The 21,535-nt window shown below is 42.6% G+C and overlaps 1 protein-coding gene across 3 annotated transcripts in view; it reads left to right on the top strand.

Annotated features, from left to right (window-relative positions):
* Positions 1–21,535, top strand: part of RDX (radixin) — a 123,304-nt gene that overhangs the window by 10,787 nt on the left and 90,982 nt on the right. The gene's annotated exons all lie outside the window — the stretch shown is intronic.

Raw genomic sequence — 21,535 nt, forward strand, 5'->3', positions numbered from 1 at the left:
ATGGCACCTGAGCCAATAGTTATGCCAACATATAAGATACGGGTATTGGGCCTTAGCCAGTCGCATGCCGTCTGTGTATACAAGGCATGCATTGCATGCTTGACCAGTTATGTGTTGTCCAACTGGTGGCCCGTGGGCCAGATCTGGCCTATGAGATGATTCCTTCTGTCCCCCGTGGAGGATGCCATTTTGTAGAACATGCATGGTCATGCTGCATGCAAGTGAGTTGTTGCATGCCTTACAAAAACTCACTGGCTGAGGCACTCCTAAAACAGCCTATCATGTGTGTGCGCGCGCGCAATATTTTTGTGAAAGTTGTTTTTCTATTTGAAGTCAGAACAAAAATGAATGAAAGCTGATGGTTATTATGCAAAGGTGTAGTATTAACACATATTGTAGTAGTTGCTAGAGTCAACCAGGTAAAGACTCCATTAGATGCCGCATATAGAGAAATGACAGTATCTGGACCAAAAGAGCTTACAATCTAAAAGCCTAGTACGTTTGTCTAAGGAATTTGGTCATTTGATGTGTATATTAAGTTAATTTATATTTAATATTCCTTACTGCTTTCTGTACCACTACAGAAACAAACAAACAAATTACCAAAATATTATTCCTGGCCTATTGTTCCATCTATATTTTTCCAGCAGAACACCCTAAACAGTATATAAGAAGGCACAACCTGATGGCACAATATGGACCTCAACTACCAGTTATATGGGTTATTTTGTAAATCAGTATCTATCTGTGACTTTCTTTCAGTCTCTGATGTATTTGTAACTGCTTCTTGAGGTGGAATCTAGGCTTTTAACTCTTCTGATATCTCTGGTTGGGAGAATGAAAACTTTAAACTAGCTGGAGTTCTGACAAGACCCTTCCATAAAGAATGGCAAGAGCTCTTTGAGGAGCATGTTAAGAGCCAGTAAAGCTTCAAACTTTGTGATGCAATTAATTATGAAGTAGAGTTGCAAGTTTGGATCCAAATCAGTTTTTCCAAGTTTGCAGTATTTTGGCATATCTAACAAGGTTTTCTGAAACATGGGTCCAAGCTCTTGTCAGTTGTATAATAACACTTCAAACTGTTTATTATATAAACTAACTTTTGAAGCATTAATTGATTAGAAGATGTGGCTTTCTATAGTAACAAGATTTCCTGAAATGTTGCATGAAGGCTGAAATCACTGGCTGGAATAGACATCCTGATAATGAATGAGAAATCACAGGCCAGGTGGGGATAGGCCATGAAGGGCCTTGAAAATGAAAACAAGCATTTTATGTTTGATAGGATAGAGAAGGGAAGCCATTGGAGAGATGCAAAGAGAGGTGTGATGTGGTCAAAGGAACAGGTTGGGAGAATGATCATTGCAGCAGCATTCTGAATGGGTATAAGCAGGACAAGATTGCATTTGTCAGGGCCAGAGAGAAAGATGTTGCAGTCATTGAGACACGATATCATGAGCGTTCTACCTGTGTGGATGGATAGGAAAGGCTGTATCTTAGATGTACTTCTATTGCTGCTTTATGATTTATATTTTGCATCGGTGTTTAATGAGGCCAATGAAGGTATTAGGGATACTAGCACAATGACAGAGGGGCAAACAGAATGGGGGATTACCATATCCGAGGTAGAAACAAAGCTCGAACGCCTTAATGGGGCTAAGTCGGGAGGACCGGACGATCTTCATCCGAGAATATTGAAGGAATTGGCGCGAGAAATAGCAGGCCCATTAGCGATAATATTTAATGAATCTGTAAACTCGGGGGTGGTTCCGTTAGACTGGAGAATAGCTAATGTGGTTCCTATTTTCAAGAAAGGGAAAAAAAGTGATCCGGGTAACTACAGGCCTGTTAGTTTAACATCTGTAGTGTGGAAGGTGCTGGAGAAAATTCTGAAAGAGAAACTAGTTGAGGACCTCGAGGTTAATGGCAAGTGCGATAAATTACAACATGGTTTTACGAAGGGCAGATCGTGCCAAACGAATCTGATCTCCTTCTTCGAGAAAGTAACGGACTTATTAGATAAGGGAAATGCGGTGGACCTAATATACCTGGATTTCAGTAAAGCGTTTGATACTGTACCCCATGAGGAATTATTGGTTAAGCTGGAAAAGATGGGGATCGATATGAAAATCCAGAGGTGGATAAGGAATTGGTTAATGGGGAGAATGCAGCGGGTCGTACTGAAGGGTGAACTGTCAGGTTGGAGGGAGGTTACCAGTGGAGTTCCTCAGGGTTCGGTTTTGGGACCCATTTTATTTATTTATTACTATTTATTACTGACCTCGGAACCGATTGCAGGAGTGGACTGATAAAGTTTGCGGATGATACGAAGGTGGGAGGCGTTGCCAATTCGGAGGAGGATAGGGATATTCTGCAGGGAGACTTGAATGAGCTTGTGAATTGGAGTATCAGAAGTAGGATGAAATTTAATAGTGAAAAGTGTAAGGTGATGCATTTAGGGATGACTAACAACAATTTTAGTTACAAGCTGGGGACGCATTGGTTAGAAGTAACGGAGGAGGAGAAGGACCTAGGGGTTCTTGTAGACCGGAGGATGACTATGAGTCGACAATGTGATGTGGCGGTGAAAAAAGCCAATGCGGTCTTGGGATGCATTAGGCGAGGCATATCTAGTAGGGATAAGGAGGTGCTGCTTCCGTTGTATAAGGCGTTGGTGAGACCTCATTTGGAGTACTGTGTGCAGTTCTGGTCTCCCATGTTTAAAAAAGATGAACTCAAATTGGAACGGGTGCAGAGAAGGGCCACTAGGATGATCAGAGGAATGGAAAACCTGTCGTATGAAAGGAGACTAGAGGAGCTCAGGTTGTTTAGTCTGACAAAACGAAGGCTGAGGGGGGATATGATTGCTCTCTTTAAATATATCAGAGGGATAAATACCAGGGAGGGAGAGGAATTATTCCAGCTTAGTACTAATGTGGACACGAGAACGAATGGATATAAACTGGCAGTGGGGAAGTTTAGGCTTGAAATTAGACGAAGGTTTCTGACCGTCAGAGGGGAGAAATATTGGAACAGCCTTCCGAGGGAAACGGTGGGGGCGAAGGACCTGTCTGGTTTTAAGATTAAATTAGATAAGTTTATGGAGGGAATGGTTTAATGGTAAAACATATTAGCTGAGGAATACCGAGCAATAGCAGGTAAATAGTATAATGGCTAAGAAGGGTCAGGCTGGAGACTCTTGCCTACATGCTCGGGGTCTTACTGATCGCCATATTTGGGGTCGGGAAGGAATTTTCCTCCAGGGTAGATTGGCTGAGGCCCTGGAGATTTTTCGCCTTCCTCCGCAGCATGGGGCAGGGATCGCTAGCAGGAGGGTTCTCTGCAAATTGAAGTCACCAAGACACAGGATTTGGGGACTTCATCAGCAGAGTCAAGGGAAGGGTAGGGACGGTTTTGTGGCCTGCAGCATGCAGGGGGTCAGACCAGATGATCATAATGGTCCCTTCTGACCTTAAAGTCTATGAGTCTATGAGGGACTACTTTAAAAAAAATGTCAGGCTCCTAAAACACAACAAAAAGTTACATCTCAGAACTATCAGGAATGGCAAGTCTGTCCTTTCGTGCCTTTGCTGCAGAAATCTTTGAGGGCCTCTGATATATAATCAACCCTTAACAGGGAAGGTTTTTTGTTAACATCCCAGAGTTTTAAACAGTCTAAATAAAAACTTCCCATGTCAAGTTAATCTGGGTTCCACTACTTTGGTAATTTTATATCCTAATCCTACTGGTTCTTCAACTATCTACACTCTTGCAGGATAGGAATTATCTGAATTTTTAACTTTTAAAAAAAATCTGATTTTTTAAAAAAAGTAAAGAGACAAGCTTTCAGGTCTTCTTTATACAACATGAAGGGGGAAAAGGCTGCTTTTTTTACTCAATCACAAATTGCATTTTTAACATTCTTACAGCAAACTGTATTACCATTCCCCCCACTGCTGTTTTCTCTTTTCCACTGAACTTTGATCAAGGATGATCCACTTTTGATAAAGTAAAATTGCAACACATTGACAACTGACACGTGAACACATGCCTTAAATTATTTTCTCAAGCTCCAGTCCTGAAACTGGATGCACACAGATATGTAAAAGATCACACAGACTAAGACAAATTTGTAGGATTAATCAAGCCTCTTTAAAAGAAATCTGTGGGTACACCTCTCTCCTACTATGCTCATGAAGTCAAAAAGGATGTGTGGGCATTCACATCAGTAATAACATAATAGCTGATTTTAATGTGAGAACACATACTTTTGTTAGCAACTCAGCCACTTCATTGATAAATTCCTTCAGAACTCTTAGAGGAATAACACCCAGGCTTGATGACTTAATCATTTGAGGTTTTTAATCTTCACTAGTGTACATCAGATACTCCTGAGAGTATTCTACACCAAAAAATTAAAAATTCTGCGACAAAAAATTAACATTTCTGCACACAATATTTTAAAATTCTGTAAGTTTCATTTGTCAATAAATAATTGCAGAGGCTCCAGCATGGCAGTGGAGAGCACAGGCCATTGGCTGCATGAAGGTGGGAGATCACCCTGCAGCCCCCCGACTCCCTGGACACGGACTCAGCAGTGAGGCTGCACCCGACCCTGACACAGCACAAAGCCTGGGCCTGTCCCAGAAACACCCTGGGGTCATACCCCTCTGGGACAGGTGCACCAGGTGTGGGGCAGGCAGCCTCAACCAGGTAGGATCCAAGTGTGGAGGAGCTCAGTGTGGGGGGATCCAGGTGTGGAGTGAGAGGATTCTGTGTGGGACAATCTGGGTGCAGGCAGCTCTGTGGGGATCTAGATGTGGGGGGATCTGGATGCAGAGAGGCCCATTGTGGGGGGTTCCAGGTGCAGGGGCAATGGGACTCTGCAGGGGCTTCCAGGTGAAGATGGTTGGGGCTCAGTGGAGTGGGGTCTGGGTGCTGGGGGAGTGGGGCTTGGTGAGGTTGGGGTCTGGATGTGGGGGCTCAGGGTGGTGCAGGGGGTGGGGCATCAGGGTGGGGGTTTGAGTGCAGGGAGCTCACTAGGGGGTGGTCTGGAGGCAGGGGGTTTGGGTGCAGGGGAGCTCCAGATGCAGGGGTTCAGATTCAGTGGGGTGAGGTTTGGGTATGGAAAGCTAGGGGAGTTCTGGATGTACTGGGTGAGGCTTGGCAGGAGTGTTTGGGTATGGGAGGTCCGGATGCCCGGGGGTTGGGTGGATAGGGGAGCAGCTCCCCATACAGTGACTCCTACCCACACAGCTGAGGAATGATGGGGGCAGGAAGCAGGGAAGGATACTGAGCTTCCTGCAGCTGGGGGAAGTTTCTGGAGGTGGGTCTAACACAGCCCCAGTCACTCCTTGCAGGGGAAGAGGAAGTCCCGTCCTTTCCTGGCTCCAGCCCAGCCAGGACTAGCAGTTGATCCTGGCTCAGGGTAGGAGCCATTGGCTGGGGTGTCCTCAGCCCCGCTGTGATTTACCTCTCCTCCAGCTGCTCCAGGTACCTGAAATGATGTACCTGTGCTGCTAGGGAGTGGTGCGTGACTGCTCTTGCAGCTTCCCTTTGCTTCCCTGTCAGAAAGTCATCTGCCGAAAGAAATCTGTGGTGCACATGGATTCTGTGCACATGCAGTGGCACAGAATCCCCCCAGCAGTAACCAGAAGTAACTCCACTGAAATGAATGAAGTTACATAGGTGTAAAAAGCCATACTACGTCAGAACAGTTGGGTACCCTACATTTACTTATTTGTTTCTTAATATAAAGTAAGTGTTCATGATAGAATCTTTTTTGTCCTGCAGACTGCAGCTGTATTCTTCAGAGCAGCTTTGTGTGTTCATGGAGCAGATCTTGTGCTGTGCTTGGTGCAGATCAGGAGTAAAACTAATGGGGAAAAATTGTCAAATACTTCTGGGGGGATTTTTTTGAACTAAAAATGACTTTTCAACTAAAACAAGTTGTAGAGGTGTGTGTGCATGCACCTGCATTTTTTGACTACTCTACTTAGTGGGGAAGGCAAAGGTGGCTGATTCTCTCATTTTGGGAATTCCTGTGGGTTCCGACATATACTTTCTCAGAGGAATAAAAAGATCCAGACAAAGCCTTGCCCAATATGACTTGGCTGAAATTATTTATAGGTGGGCATTCTTGCACTTTCCCTTTGTCTTTTGGACTTGATTTACTTGATTCTGCCTCCCAGAATATTTACCGTAATCAAGATCTTTAAGCACTTCAGTCCTATGCTCATATCTTGACTGAGTCACCATAAAGGAGTGGATTGATGTTTTCTTTTTTAAAGATGCTTTTGCTTATTCACAAAGCTTTTGTCCCATTTATAATGCTATCACGTGTGCCTGGACAGGCACACTGTGCATTACCTATAAGGATTTTGTATTGGAGCTTGAAAAGGATACACTAGCAGCTCGTTCACATGATTATTCCTTTCTTCACCTAAGAAAGTAGCCTCCTCCAAAGAGTATACTTCCTGAATTAATAGCTAAAATTAATCTTATTCTCACTATTACCTTAGCACTGCTTCATTATATTATTTATTTTTCACTTTAAGTGCTTGGATGTTTAAAGAACTCTATGAATGTATGAACTTAAACATACATTTGTCTTCTGTTTTAGACAACTGTATGGCACATTTGATCTGACTACTCTCAGAATGATGCTGTATGTCTATAAGCCAATGACTTTAATTTCAGTGCTATGCACCTGAATGTCATTTTGTGGTTATAAATAAGCAGACTTATCCATTTTTAAAAAAAATGTAGTCACTTTAGGACAATTAGCACTTGTCAGAACAATTATAATCATGAATGAGATAAAAATGTGAAGTGGCCAGGAGCAGGAATCATAGTAAGTGTCATCTGACAGATTCATATATCTGAAGGCATGTTTGGGTGAGGAGACACAACGTATTGAGACAAGAGCAGACATGTCCCAGCTGGCTTATAGGAAGCCAGTTAGTTGCTTCAGTCTTAATATGTACTGCATGTTATAAAGTTAATACCAATCTACAACATTTACAAAAGCAAATCTTAAAATAAGATGGTGTAAGTGGGGATAATAGATGAATCATGAAAATTTGCTAACTAATGTCTCGTATGGAAATTGGTTTTAATTAGCGTAGAAGAGGTGGGTATTGAGGGTCACTTAAAAGGGCCAGATTCTGACACCCTTATCCTGAGTGGCACACTACTCTAGAAATGGTCCACTGACTCCATGGGACCTCTTCTAGCATAAAGGACTACTCCACATGAGTAAGGCTAAGATTGTATCACGGATATTTTTAGTAAAAGTCACAGACAAGTCACGGGCCATAGAGAAAAATTCATGGAAGCCCTTGACCTGTCCCTGACTTTTACTAAAAATATCCCTGACAAAATGGGGAGTCCAGCTGAGGGGTCCCACACCGCCTGCAGAAATTGGGCAGATGCGGGGGCTGCTCCAAGCTCTGGGTGCCCCCACCATGTGTGGTGGCTTGGAGCTCCACAGTTCCCCAGTTCGGAGCTCCAGTGTACCCCCGCCACCTGCGGAGGCCGGGAGCTTTGAAGGACTTCCGGTGCCCGCGGTGGCTCGGAAGACTGCAAGGAGTTCCAGGGGGCCCTACTGCCTGTGTTGGACAGGAGCTGCAAGGGGGGCCCACCACCCACAACAACTCGGAGCTCCCACTGCTCCCATCCGCCGGGAGCTGTTGGGGAGTCCCCACTCACCGCGGCAGCCAGGAGCTGCGGCCTTGCTACCCATGGCAACTGGGAACTCCCGGGGGCCCCGGCACCTGCAGCCACAGGGAACGGCGGGTGGACCCTCCAGCTTCCGTCCGCCAAGGTTGAATTCACGGAGGTCACTGGAAGTCACGTGAAAAAATCTTAGCCTTAAACATGAGTAAAGGTGTCAAGCTGACGCTGAAGTGGAATTAGATTATTATGGATAACTCTTGCAGCAGCAGAAAGCAAATTCCTTTCTTAGAGAAGAATGAGAACGGAAGTAGGACCCACAGTAGCTTTGGAAGAGGCCAGACGGGGGAGCATGGCCAGATGGTAAATTTTATGGCCCACTCAGTGTCTCAAATGGCTATCCTGTAACGGGAGCTCATCTCAGCTCCCACGATGTGCTAAAACAGAGAGTAATCAAAGTGCAGGGTGTCTTCCTGTCCCATTAGGGACAGACATACAGAGAGGAAAGGCCCTGTCCCTTTAAGTCTTTCTCATCCGACAGAACTTCCCTGGACCTTAACCTAAAATGCTTGCTAACTGCCTTGTTGAGTCTCAGCTCTAAAGAGAAGTTGTTGGACAGCAAAGAGGTTATTTCATCTGCTCTTGCCCAGAATTTCTGACTGGACTGTAGGTTCCTGAATCACCCTTTCTATACTTCATTTTTTCATAAACAGGAGGGAGAATTTGTTTTCCTGTACCAGTCCCCAGTTTAGAGCTGCCCTCCACGCATAGATACAGAGCTGGAGAACTTGCCATTCTCAGCTGGAAGCTCTGACAGGTTCTTCTGGCAAGGAGGAGAGGAGTAGTTTCTCTTTCTCCACCTGTGGTTTGTTAGCCTTTTTCTGGCCTAATTGTGTATATATACCCATCACACAATTTAATTCACATAATAGGTTTTACTCTTGTAAGTGTTTTAGGCCCTGATTCTGCAATTCGCTGTGCCCCCTTGTTACCAGCACACTCTAGGGCACCCCACCTTTACCATTCTGTGGGCTCAAGGCATAATCCAGTTAATTTAGGCACCCCCACCCTTTGCCAGTTCCTAGGGCTCTGGGTGAAAGGCACCGACTCTTACCCAGTTCCTAGGGCTCCAGTCCACCGATTACACCCTAGGAACTGGTTATCTTCTGCGCGTTTGCAGGGCTTTCTACCAGTGAAAGAGTCTTACACAGTAATATCCTTAACTTCTATTCATTAACAGTTACCAAAACAGAATACGTGTGCTAAGCACACAATGCTCACCACTCCCAATAAAGCAGATGAACTTTTCTCTGTGGTCCGTCAAGATTTAGATCGTCTGGGGACTGCAGCTTCTGCACAATATGATTGGCATGGCACTGCAGGGCCGCCCAGAGGATTCAGGGGGCCTGGGGTCTTCGGCGGCAGGGGGCCCCCGCTGCCGAATTGCTGCCGAAGACCCGGCACTTTGGCGACAGGTCCCGGGGCGGAAGGACACCCCGCTGCCGAACTGCCGCCGAAGACCCGGAGCGGAAGAAGCTCCGGGGGGCTGGGCCCCGCGAGAGTTTTCCGGGGCCCCCAGAGCGAGTGAAGGACCCCGCTCCAGGGGCCCCGAAAAACTCTCGTGGGGGCCGCTGCGGGGCCTGGGGCCTGGGGCAAATTGCCCCACTTGCTCCCCCCTCTGGGCGGCCCTGTGGCACTGAGGTCTAGCAGCTCTGATCTTGGGCTGTGTTCTGGAGTTAAGTTCCAAAGAACAGTCTTTTGGACCCCAGTTTATATAGTTAAACTTGACTCCTGCTTCTATATACCTTAACCAATCATTTTAAACGAAAGTTTTAAAAACGGTATTTTTCATCAATCCTAGCCCATTATGAAACAATTATTTAACCAATCATATCCCACCACCTTAGTTGATTTAAATCTTGCAAAATTAGTTATGCAACAGACAGAAACAAAGAATCATACAGAGACCATACAGATAAAGAAGTGGAGATCATAAAGACAAAATAATAGAAGTATAGATTTCACAGTCACAACTGTTGATAAGTGGTTCCTTGCCAGACAGAATGCTATCGAACAAAGTTTTCTTAAAGAAACAGATCTTAAGTTGTTTAAGAGGTGACGGTAGGTACTAGCAGGACAGGAGCAACTTCTTAACAGCCTGATATTACACAGTTTTGATGCAATTTAAATGGAATGTGAGGATGTGACTTTCTGCTTTTTAACTCATGGCTGCTGCTGCTTACTAAAGAAAAAGGCCTCAGACTTTACAGTCCCCTCCTTAATGACACTTTTACTAAAGCCATCATCATTACTGTTCCAGGAGTCCAGTATTCAGACCTGCTGAGCTTGGGCTTGCCTCCTAGCTATAATTAACAAGGGCCTTATTTGACTTTGTATGCCAGCTTCCTGTATTCTCCGAACAGTTCTCTTCATCCAGCAAGCGAAAGCTATTATGCTTACTAATAAAGCCAATTGGATTCCAGTGACCACCACAATAGGGTGAACCATTATATTTAGCATACCAGGTGCAGAAGACCACCCCCCTAATAGTAAAAAGAACAGGAGTACTTGTGGCACCTTAGAGACGAACAAATTTATTAGAGCATAAGCTTTCGTGGACTACAGCCCACGTCTTCGGATGCATCTTCAAGTAGTTTATAGTCCATACAGGTATTTAGTATTCAAAATCACAACTTTTAATCTTTGTAATGCAAAAACATTATTAACTAAATAAGTCATAACATACTATTCATTATCATCTACTACCACCATTGGACAATGACTCCTAACACAAACACATCCCCTTCCTGCATACACAACAGCTGATTTTTGTTCAGTGAATATATCAAACATACATCTTTGGGTTCCTTTGTCTTTAACATAAAAATATCTGTCTCTTTCTTTTAAATTTTGATCCTCACACACATCTCAAATTTTCATGGGCCACACATTGAAAGATTTCAGTAGTTTTCCATTGTTGATGTTCTTTATATGCCCAGGAATGGTGATCAGCGGAATACATAACCAAATTTTTTGTTAGCTGGATTCCCACAGGTAACACTGGATATATATTGATAGTGAGACTGGAGTGTATGATTCCTACATATGCTTGTAGAACCATTTGGTCCTTATTTAGTGTAGAGTTTACAAATTTCCACCACGCCATTAATTGTCTCTCCCCTTCTGTAACATTTTTCCACAACAACTTTTTTATTTCCAAAGGCAAGTTTCCTTGCATGGCTTCCCGAATCATTTGGATTACCAATTGCTGACTTATATCTTGGGCCTGTGTACAGGCTAATGCTAAGGACACGTTTTCTTGTATTGTTTCCATAGCCCCTGCAAAAAGTAATAAATCTTTTTCACCTTGCTGTGGCCACACCGCCGTATTTTAAAAAATAATTGTTGCCCCATTCCTAATTTTACAGGGATGCACTGATGGGCTTCCCAATTCTTGTATTTCAACTGTAACATAACTTACTTTGTTTGCCAATACCTTTATGTTAGTAGCATCCAGTATTCCAACTCCTAATCCAGTTCCACCCAAAGCAGTTTTCAATACACTCCTTGGGAGCTGCCTACTCCTCCTGACTGCCACGCAATTGCAATAACGTTCAGTATTTCATACTGAGATAGTGTTAGAGCAGCTATACCTTTACTGGGCCTTTACTGTACTGCCCCTTATAGTAGTCAGGGAAGGTACTGTAATGGCCTTCCTTTCCTTACATCTATAGGCACTGACTTCCCCTCTTTTCCATGGGTGCTTGACCCCCATTTTGCCCCCGGCCCTGCCCCCACTTCACCCCTTCCATGAGGCCCTGCCCCCATTCCAACGCCTTCCCCAAAGTCCCCGCCCCAACTCCGCCCCCTCCCTGCCAATATTCCAACTCCTTCCCCTAAATCCCCGCCCTGGTCCTGCCTCTTCCCTGCCTCCTCCCCTGAGCGTGCCACGTTCCCGCTCCTCCCCCAACTCCCGGAGCAGCTGTTTGGTGGTGGCCGAGCGGGCAACGAGGTAGGCAGAGGAGCGGGGACGCTCAGGGGAGGAGGAGGGTGAGGGGAGCTTGCACCCACCGATTTTTTCCCCGTGGGTGCTTCAGCCCCGGAGTACCCATGGAGTCGCTACCTATGCTTACATCCAATTTTATACAACATCCAGGTGTATTCAGCAGGCTTCCATGCTGGAGGTTGATTAAGACTCGCCAATTATTACTGATTTTTTCCCCCCAGCAACCAATGTTTTCACATGCCCTTTCTTTCCTTTCGTAATTTCACTTTGTGCTTAAAATTCTTATGCTTATCCTTTCATTCCCACCAACAGATAAAGCTTGTGTCCCATGCATATTTTGCCTTTAAACGTGCTTTCACCATCTGTGGATGTTTCCCTGTTAACAGACTGGCATTCCTTGACTCTGCCCTTCTGCAACGTTTGTTTCTGAAAATACAGTTAAAGTGTCCATTAATCCTTTTCTGCCTAACACAGTTTCCCCATTTTTAAACTACACAACAATGCTAGCAACAACACAACACAAAACATGATCTTTGTTGCGACTGTAGATCCATGGTATTCTGAGCTGCTCTTCAGCTGGCGCAGCTTTTCCTGAAGTTCTGAAAGACAAAAAGATCTTTCTACCCCCATTATGGGGCAGCAGATTATTGCTTAAAATATCCCTTCCTTTTACAAATCTCCTTGCTGATTGCAGGCAAAACAGAGGAATTACCCCCATACTTTCCTGTGTTTTTCTTCTATAGGCAGGCCAGATTTTAATGGCTTCTACCTTTTAAGGGTTTAGGGTGAATTATCCCACTGTTCAGTCATGAAATTCATGAGGTAGTGTACCTCAGTTTCCCTTTTTTATACAGCAGACCAGGTTTGTAATCTTTTCTATGCTGTGCCACATTTTAAGTTTATTCACAGGTAATAGCTGAGAAGTATTATTACCATAAGGCTTTTAAATATGAGGTATGTTTCCAATGACCATTTATAACATGCTTAAAGTCTTTCCCCCCAAATCATACACATTATACATTGTTACAGGGTTACTCAGTAACATTTAATTTATCCCAAAGTTTAATATTAACAGTAACATTAGCATCAAATCTATTACAAATGGGCATTTAAAAGTATCTTGTTATACCACACCTTTTATTTCAACAATTTGTCTTCGAGGCCAGTGTCTTCAAAACCCTCTTGGAATCTTTGCATGGGCTTTTTAATTTAATTATATCCTTGGGGTTTTGGTGGGGTAAGTTTGTAAGGGACACTTTACTTCTAAGGGTTAACCTGTCTCTCAGTATCAGGACTGACTTGTTTCCCACCTCCCTTTCCTGGAGGGTCATAATTTGAGCCTTCTTGCTTACACAAATTTCCATGTTGGGCAGGTGTGTCCATTATCTGCAGCTCCTTTGTGCTACCATCTATGGGCAGTTCTCACCTTCCCCTATCAGCTAGGTAATTTGCATCAACACAGACACCACTGGCTGTTAGTTTTTCCTTTGAGATTTTGAAAAATAAAATAAACAATTTTCTAGCCCTGTTCTATGCTTTTGGTTATGAAGAATGGAACAATATTAACCATGGCTTGTTTTGTTTCTTTGACCAATTTATTTTTACCGGGTATACTGTTGGGCTGGTCTTTTTCTACAGTGTTCACTGGGCTTATTTAAAAATTTAAAGTATTGGTTTTACCTTGTTTTCTTTTTGTTTGTTTTTAAAGCACACAGCAATCTGAAAAAGAAAACATAACCTTTCGTGGCTCCTTTTAGAGCCCTTGCAAGATTTTAATGAAGTAACAGGTTTTGTTTACATTTCTTTTAGCCCTTCTACAATATATACTGCATATATCATGGGAAAATGCATATTTCTTACATAGTTTAACTCCCAAAACATTATATTAACCATATCAATTTTTACATAAGGTGTAACTGTTTATTTAGTGCTTACAGAGTATTCATGTACCCTTATCAAAGTGACATTCTGATTACTCAGAGCCACCTTAAGGCTTAGTGTTCCTAACATTGCTTTTTTGTGCACCTCACCCCTGCTGTTGCTCCAGAGGGGCACTGTCTTTTTAATTTGTTATTCGTTTACTGCAGTTCTTATCTGCTATTTTGTTACCAAAAAAAAAAAAATCCAGAATCTCTCCCCATTCTCCTGGTGCTGGCTATCCCTACCACAGTCACGGCCACATCCTCTGGTCCTTATTTAAAAAGATATTCAACTTTATAAAGCATAAAAGTAGCAAAGGGTTAAATGCTAAATAACAAAGGCAAACCACACTAGCTGCTTGTGTTGGGCAAAAGAGTAGTGTTGCAACTTTGAATGAGAGATTCAATTGGATTTTTAATGGCATTATTTAAAAAAAAAATCAAAACCAATTCATCTTAAACCTACAAAACAGGGTTTTTACAAACAAACAGTGTTGGTTTAGGTCCTTAAAACCTTACATATTTACACAATATATTTACACACACCCACACAAATTCTCTTTTTCTTAACATCTCTTGTACTGCTTTAATTACATCTCTACCCCAATATAACGCAACCCGATATAACACAAATTTGGATATAACGCGGTAAAGCAGTGCTCCGGGGGGGGGAGGGGGGGGAGCTGCGTGCTCCGGCGGATCAAAGCAAGTTCAATATAACGCGGTTTCACCTATAACGCGGTAAGAGTTTTTGGCTCCCGAGGACAGCGTTATACCGGGATAGAGGTGTATTTGTACACAGCAGTACACAAATTACATTCCCTTTTATACATTTGGAGGCAGTTAAATTCCAATGGAAACCCCTTATGTTCTTTTTAGTGATTTTGACTAAACTGTCCATATTCAAATAATTTTAATCAGATTTTCTGCCGGTCTGCAGCAGTTATTAACAATTGATTATTTACAAGGGCCCATTTTCCTTCAGAATGGCTGCAAAGAAACCAAAAATTCTCTTCCTATAACACTTTTCCTCTTTAACATTTCCACAACTTTTAATTGTTTAATTCCCTCCAACCTCTGTGGTGGTAACTTCTCACTCTTTCCTTAAATCACTTACTTATCTCCCAAAATGACACCTTCTTTAGCCCAGATATCACCATTCCAAGTATCGTCCCAGAGGTCTATGTCCCTGGTGCCTATACTTACTCCTACCACTATGCCCCTCTGGGCTCCCAGCATGTTTTTGAATCTCTTTATCTGTTGTTTGCAGACTGTATGCTGCTTGTCTGAGCCTGAGCCTGCTTTCCTCGCAGAACCATCCCTTCCCATGGACATAGGCCTTGTTCCACTACCCATTTAACAAAAAGGGTGGGCTCCTCAACTAGCCCATACCTCTCCTTGTCCCTTTTCTTTGTTCCCCACCCCTCTTGTTGCTCTGGGGTAATAATTCTGCCAGCTGGCTAGCAATCCTTCCTGACAGAAGATACAGGTATTCTGCTATTATTTACTGAGTTAGACTCCATCAGTTCAGTTCAAACAACCTTAGGCTGCCCGCCTTCTTCACCAAATCTGTTACCCGCATGCTCTAGGACCCTGCTTTTACCCTTCTGTGGGCTTAAGGCTTAACCCAGTTAATTTAGGCACCCTACTCTTTCACAGTTCCTAGAGCTCCGGGAAAAGGCACCTCCCTTGCCCAGTTTCTAGGGCATAGAGCATAACCCTGGTTAATTTAAGTACCCACCCTTACCCAATTCCTAGGGCTCAGAGCGTAATCTTCTGTGGATTTGTGAGGTCTTTTACCAGTGAAAGAGCCTTACACAGTAATATCCTTAACCTTTATCTATTAACAATTACCAAAACAGAATACGCACACTAAGCATACAATGCTCACCACTCCCAATAGATTAACTTTTCCCGGTGGCCAGTCAGGATCAGGTCATCTGGGGCTCCAGCTTCTGCACGATATAGTTGGCAGGGCATTGAGGTCTCGCATTCTGATCTTGGGCTGTGTCCTGGAGTTAGGTTCCAAAGAACTTCCTTTTGGACCCCAGTTTATATAGTTAAACTTGACTCCTGCTTATATATACCTTAACCAATCATTTTAAATTAAAGTACTAAAAAACAGTATTTTTCATCAGTCCTAGCCCATTATGAAACAATTATTTAACCAATCATACCCCACGATCTTAGTTGATTTAAATCTTGCAAAATTAGTTATGCAACAGGCAGAAACAATTAAAGAATCAGAGACTATATAGATAAATAATAGAGAAGTGGGGACCATAAAGGCAAAACAATAGCGGTATAGATTTCACAATCACAAATGTTGGTAAGTGATTCCTTGCCAGACAGAATGCTATGAAACAAAGTTTTCTTCAAAGATACGTTTCTTTATCTGGTGATGGTGGATACTATTAGAACAGGAGAACCTTCTTAACAGCCATCTAACAACCACCATCCCTGTATTTCTGTTGTCTTCTGGAATTTTTTTAAAGTAATATTTTTTTCTTGTAGAAAATATAAACCAGGCCAAGCACCTATTAATTTAAACTTTTTATGATTGTTTTAATATTTTAATAAAACACTCTAGTTTTAGAGCATAAATTTGCTAATGGTATTCTAACACTGGTATTGCAATAGTTTTACATGACTATGGGTTGATTTCTGCAAATATTAAGCACATTAATAGATCTCTGTATATAAATTTAGTCATGTGGATAAATATTCCCAGGATGAACAGTTAGGACTCCAATCTTGCAACTATTCAAGCATATGTGAGACTTTATTCAAAGAGTAGCAGGGTCAAGGTCTAAACTATTAACACAGTAAACATTCCCATACTAGTCAAAGGCATATATTTTGGATAACAGGATAAAATAAACTTGAAATTGTACACAACTCTTTTTGATATGACAAAACTAGGAAACACTACCAAAAATGTAACCTTTTACAAAAGCTGTCATCTCCAAAATGCCTTATCCAATTTCCCTCATTGAGCCTCAGATCATACAGTAAAGTGTCAGATGAATATATTTAGTTTTAGCAAAATTAGGTCCCAATTCTGCAATGATCTGCATGGACCAACTGTTATGCTTGAGCAGAGCCTCCTTGAAATCACTGGGGCTTTGTATGGGCACAGGGGTCTATACTAGCAGCTATGATTGGGCAAGAGTCCTCCAAATCAATTTATACTGTTTTTAAACTGTGGAAAGACAAATGTGTTTCTTATTATCTTTATCATTCAATTATAGCACAGTAGCTTCTGTTAGTACTTGTAACGTTATCTTTATAACCTACCTCTTAAGAATTAAGTAATTAGACATATATATCTGAAAGCTTTCTGTAAAGAAAATAACATGCAGTAACCACAGCCCTTCAGTAGTTTCACTTCTACTGCTAGGAAGAATGCAATCTGACTACACTTCTAATGCTTTATTGACTGTAAACTGTTTTTATAGAGATATGAATGCAGTTTTACAGCCCTGGAGGGTGGGGGAAGTCACTATCATGTTTACAAGGTAGATAAAACTACTTTATATACCTTGTTTATCTTTCATTGAGGGTAATACAGCTATAAACATACGTTATGTAATCAGACAGGATATAAAGTATAATATAAAATTTTAAAAATTACAAACTAATGTATCTTTTTTGAAAGGAACCTACCACCACTTTCTATTAATGCATGTAATGACCAACTGCAGCTAATTCAATACTTGGGGCTGGCTCAGTGGGCTATCTGGAAGCAGCATTTGATGCAGTGGCTTGTCTCTAAAACAGCCAACCAGAATGAACACATTACACCTGTGTGCTGTTGTCTGTATTGGGTGACTGTCAAATTTTGGTCCAGTTCAAGCTTCTTGCCTCCAAAACCCTGAATAGGCTAGGATCTGGTTAGGTAAGATTCCATCTCTTTATGCTCCCCATCATAACTGCTGTACTTAGCAAGGACACTTCAATGGATGGGGAAATGGGGAGCAGATCTTGTATTGTGGTGACTAAAGATAAGGAAGATTAGTGAAAGGCCAATGATTTTAGAGCATGCTTCTGCAGGAGCCCAGCCTTACCTTAAATATTAGTGTAGTAATGACATCAGATACTGGAGAAACTGATCACCCTCATTCTTTCACTGTAATGAATTGGCTCAAAAAAAAGGTGGGGGGGGGGGCAGGAAAGAGACTTCAGCCTTCTAGAGGCAATTTAATGTACTTTTTGTAGTGTGAGGGGCTCACATTCTATGGCATTGAGTGCCAGAGAAATATCTGTACAAAATATGTAATCTAAAATGCTTATTAAAAACTTTATGGGCTAAACCCCTTTACCACCTGGACTCTACAACATTATTCTCTCACAGAAACTGGATGGAAGAGACCTATTGAACTATCTAATACAGTGGTTCTCAACCATGGTCCCTTGTGGGCTGCGAGCAGATTTCGGGGGGGTCTGCCAAACAGGACCAGTGTTAGACTTGCTGGTGCCTAGGGCAAAAAGCTGAAGTCCCACTGCATGGGGTTGAGGCCTGGGGTCCTGAGTCCCGCAACCTAGGGCTGAAGCAGAAGCCTGAGTAACTTAGCTTCATGGTGCCCCCTGTGGCATGGGGCCTTGGGCAGTTGCCCTGCTTGCTGCCCACCCCTTAACATTTATTGCCCGTGGTATTGTAGCACAGGTGGACCATGGAGTTTTTATAGCATGTTTGGGGTACCTCAGAAAGAAAAAGGTTGAGAACCACTGATCTAATACAATGGTTCTCAACCAGAGGTACACATACACCTGGGGGTATGCAGGGGTCTTCCAGGAGGTACATCAATTCATCTAGATTATTTGGCTAGTTTTACAACAGGCTATATAAAAAGCTCTAGCAAAGTCAGTACAAACTAAAATTTCACATAGACAATGACTTGTTTATATTGCTCTATAAACTAGACACTGAAATGTAAGTACAATATTTATATTCCAACTGATTTGTTTTATAATTATATGGTAAAAATGAGAAAATAAGCAATTTTTCAGTGATAGAGTGCTGTGACATTCTTGTATTTTTATGTCTGATTTTGTAAGCAAGTAGTTTAAGTGAGTTGTAACTTGGGGGTACACAAGACAAATCAAACTCCTGAAAGGGGTAAAGTAGTCTGGAATGATTGAGAGCCACTGATCTAATGCATATCCCTCCCAGCATACAGGAATGTTCTTTACATAATAGCTGTTTTGTCCAAACTAACTTTAAATGACTTAAATGATGCAGCTTCCATAATTTTCCCGAGGGAGATTATTCCACATGATTTCACTGTCAGGAAGCAGTTTGCTGCTGGTGCGGTTTCTTTTTTGTTTGTTTGTATGTTTGGGTTTTTTTGAAAGCCTTTTTTTTTTTAAACTACTCTTTGAAGCAGCAGCTTTAATTAGAAATTCCTTTCTGTTCTTCCCCCAACCTTTCTTTCTTTATCAGACAGCCAGAGGTCAAGGTATATTAATAGCTGCTGCATGACTCAGAGTTGTTAACTCAAGTGGATCCCTTCATACTGAGATCTGCTGGTTGATGTTCCTGGCTATACTATCGCTCTAGGAGAGAGCACCTTTCCTATTAAAAAAAAAAAAAAAAAAACAGAATAAATCAACAAAACAGAGAAGCAGCTGGGTCTCCCTCAGTATTTTCATTCCCATTTTTCTCCAGAAGAATTCTCTTTTGTTGCTACTCCCTCTGCTCACTGTGGAAAGAGGAACTGTATACGAAGAATAATATTCAACAATCCCCATCCCTACTTAAGGAATAGTCTGAGTCTCTCCTCCATACCTCATGAGTGATAGAAAAGGAGTCAGAGCCTAAGCATGCCTTTTCTTCCCCCAAACCACAAAATCCCAGAATGTGTGAAGCAGCATCTTAGCCCCTTTAGCACATGTGTGTTCATATGTGGCAAGGGAAGGGGTAGGAGGACAGAGCCAGTGTGACCTTGGAACTGTTGTGTTCTTAACCTCTGTGTTTGCTTTCTGAACCTTCCCTTTCTCCTAAAAGGGGAATGATGTCCTAGAGCAACCACCTCCTTTTCTGATGGTCAACACTAAGCAGACCATAGAGTTAAAGTCCTCACTGGGCCTGTGGGTGCTGGCTGAGGCTGGTGCACTTTGGAGATAAGGAGATGGCTGGAGTGTAGTGTCAGAATCCTCACACTCGTTATTTAGTCATAAAAATATGTAACCTTCTCTGCCTTGGTCCAGGGCAGTGATTTTTAACAGGAGAAATCTGTGTCAAATGACTGCCTTCCCTCCCCCCCACCCCAAATAAGTTATTTATAATTAGGGCTCTGTGTCTATCACACGACCTCCATGATTTCTGCAACAGCCAGTGTGGCTAACCCCCAGGGCTGCCCAAGCAGCTGGCTCTGGGGCTAGCTGCTTAGGTTGCCCCAGGGACAGCCACACCAGCCACTGCTCAGGCAGACCCCTGCAACTGGTGCTGCTGGCCCCAAGTGCCCCCACTTTCCCCTAAGATTTACTCTCAGTTATTTTTAGTAAAAGTCATGGACAGGTCGAGGGCAGTGAATTTTTGTTTATTGCCCATGACTTTTACTAAAAATACCTGCGACTAAATTGTAGCCTTATTTATCATTCTTCTCTCGTCTGTCTATGCTGTCTGTGTAATATGTTTTCTAATAGAAATTATTGGCCTGCCAATTGGCCCCTGAGTTAGGAAGTGTTAACATTCTATTCTTCCCCTATGCCCTTAAATCTCGCTTTCCCTTCTAATCTTCAATCAATTGTCTTGCACAATGCTTACTCAGGATAGTAACCTTGCTTTATTTATATAGTATTTTAATTACTCTTTTCAGGTATGGTTACTTGCATGAGTTACAGATTAGTGACTAGGAAGAAATTATTTTCTCTGTTTCAAAACATATTTCATGTTGAACAGTCACATGATTTACAGAGTCATATGATCCTGGCTCTAATTCAGCAAATACTTATGCACATGCATGACTTTCATGATACTACCCAGGTAAATAAAGTACCCTTGGGCCTATGCTTTTTTTAAGGCAGTGACTTCAAATAGAAGATGGTGTGAAGTGAAGCTACAGCTTCCTATGAGAAACTACTCAGGCATGATTGTTAACAATGCATAAAATATGGTGGAAAGAGAAAAATACTAAAATAAGGATATGAAAATGTATTCTGTTGAAACCACAATTTTACATTTTTTCTAGAAGCCAAAAAAATTTGCATTCATGTGTTTGCATGTGGTCAACAGAATAGCTGTGTCCTACAAAGACTCTCAGGCCTAACTTTATACTGAAATCAATGGGACTACTCACAAAGTGCGAACCACAAAGGTACTTGGGCACCTACATGCCAGAGTTAGTATCTGCTAGTTCCCAGTTCTGGCTCCACTTCGACCCTCAAAACTCCTGATGAACCCTGTCAGCCCCTAAACTCAATCATGGCCTAAGTTTTCAGAGTAAAAGTTCCCTTGGAGCCTGGGTTTCTGCCTCTGAGCATGCACGCTGCTGCCTCCCTTTAGGTGTTCAGACGCCTATCTCCTGCCTAAGCCCCAGAGCGATCCACAAACCAGAAGATAGGCATTCCGCTTCCTAACTTCTGTGCAGAGCCCAATCTGATAGGTGTGCTCTGTACCAGAGGGGGAGAAAAGATTTGAATAAGGGTCTTCCACCTCTCATTAAGGTGCTCTAACCACAGAGCTATGGGCTAGTCTACTGTGGAGCTTCCTCTGTTACCTGCACACTCTAGGGCACCCCATCTTTACCCTTCCATGAGTTCAAGGCATAACCCAGTTAATTTAGGCACTCCCACCCTTTCCCAGTTCCTAGGGCTCTGGGTGAAGGCACCTACCCATACCCAGTTCTTAGGGGTCAGGGCCACCCATTCTCAGTTTCTAGGGCTCAGATTGTAACCTGGTTAATTAAAGTACCCACACTCACCCAGTTCCTAG

Source organism: Chrysemys picta, chromosome 1 (assembly GCF_011386835.1).
Source record: "Chrysemys picta bellii isolate R12L10 chromosome 1, ASM1138683v2, whole genome shotgun sequence".
NCBI classification, from domain to species: domain Eukaryota; kingdom Metazoa; phylum Chordata; order Testudines; family Emydidae; genus Chrysemys; species Chrysemys picta.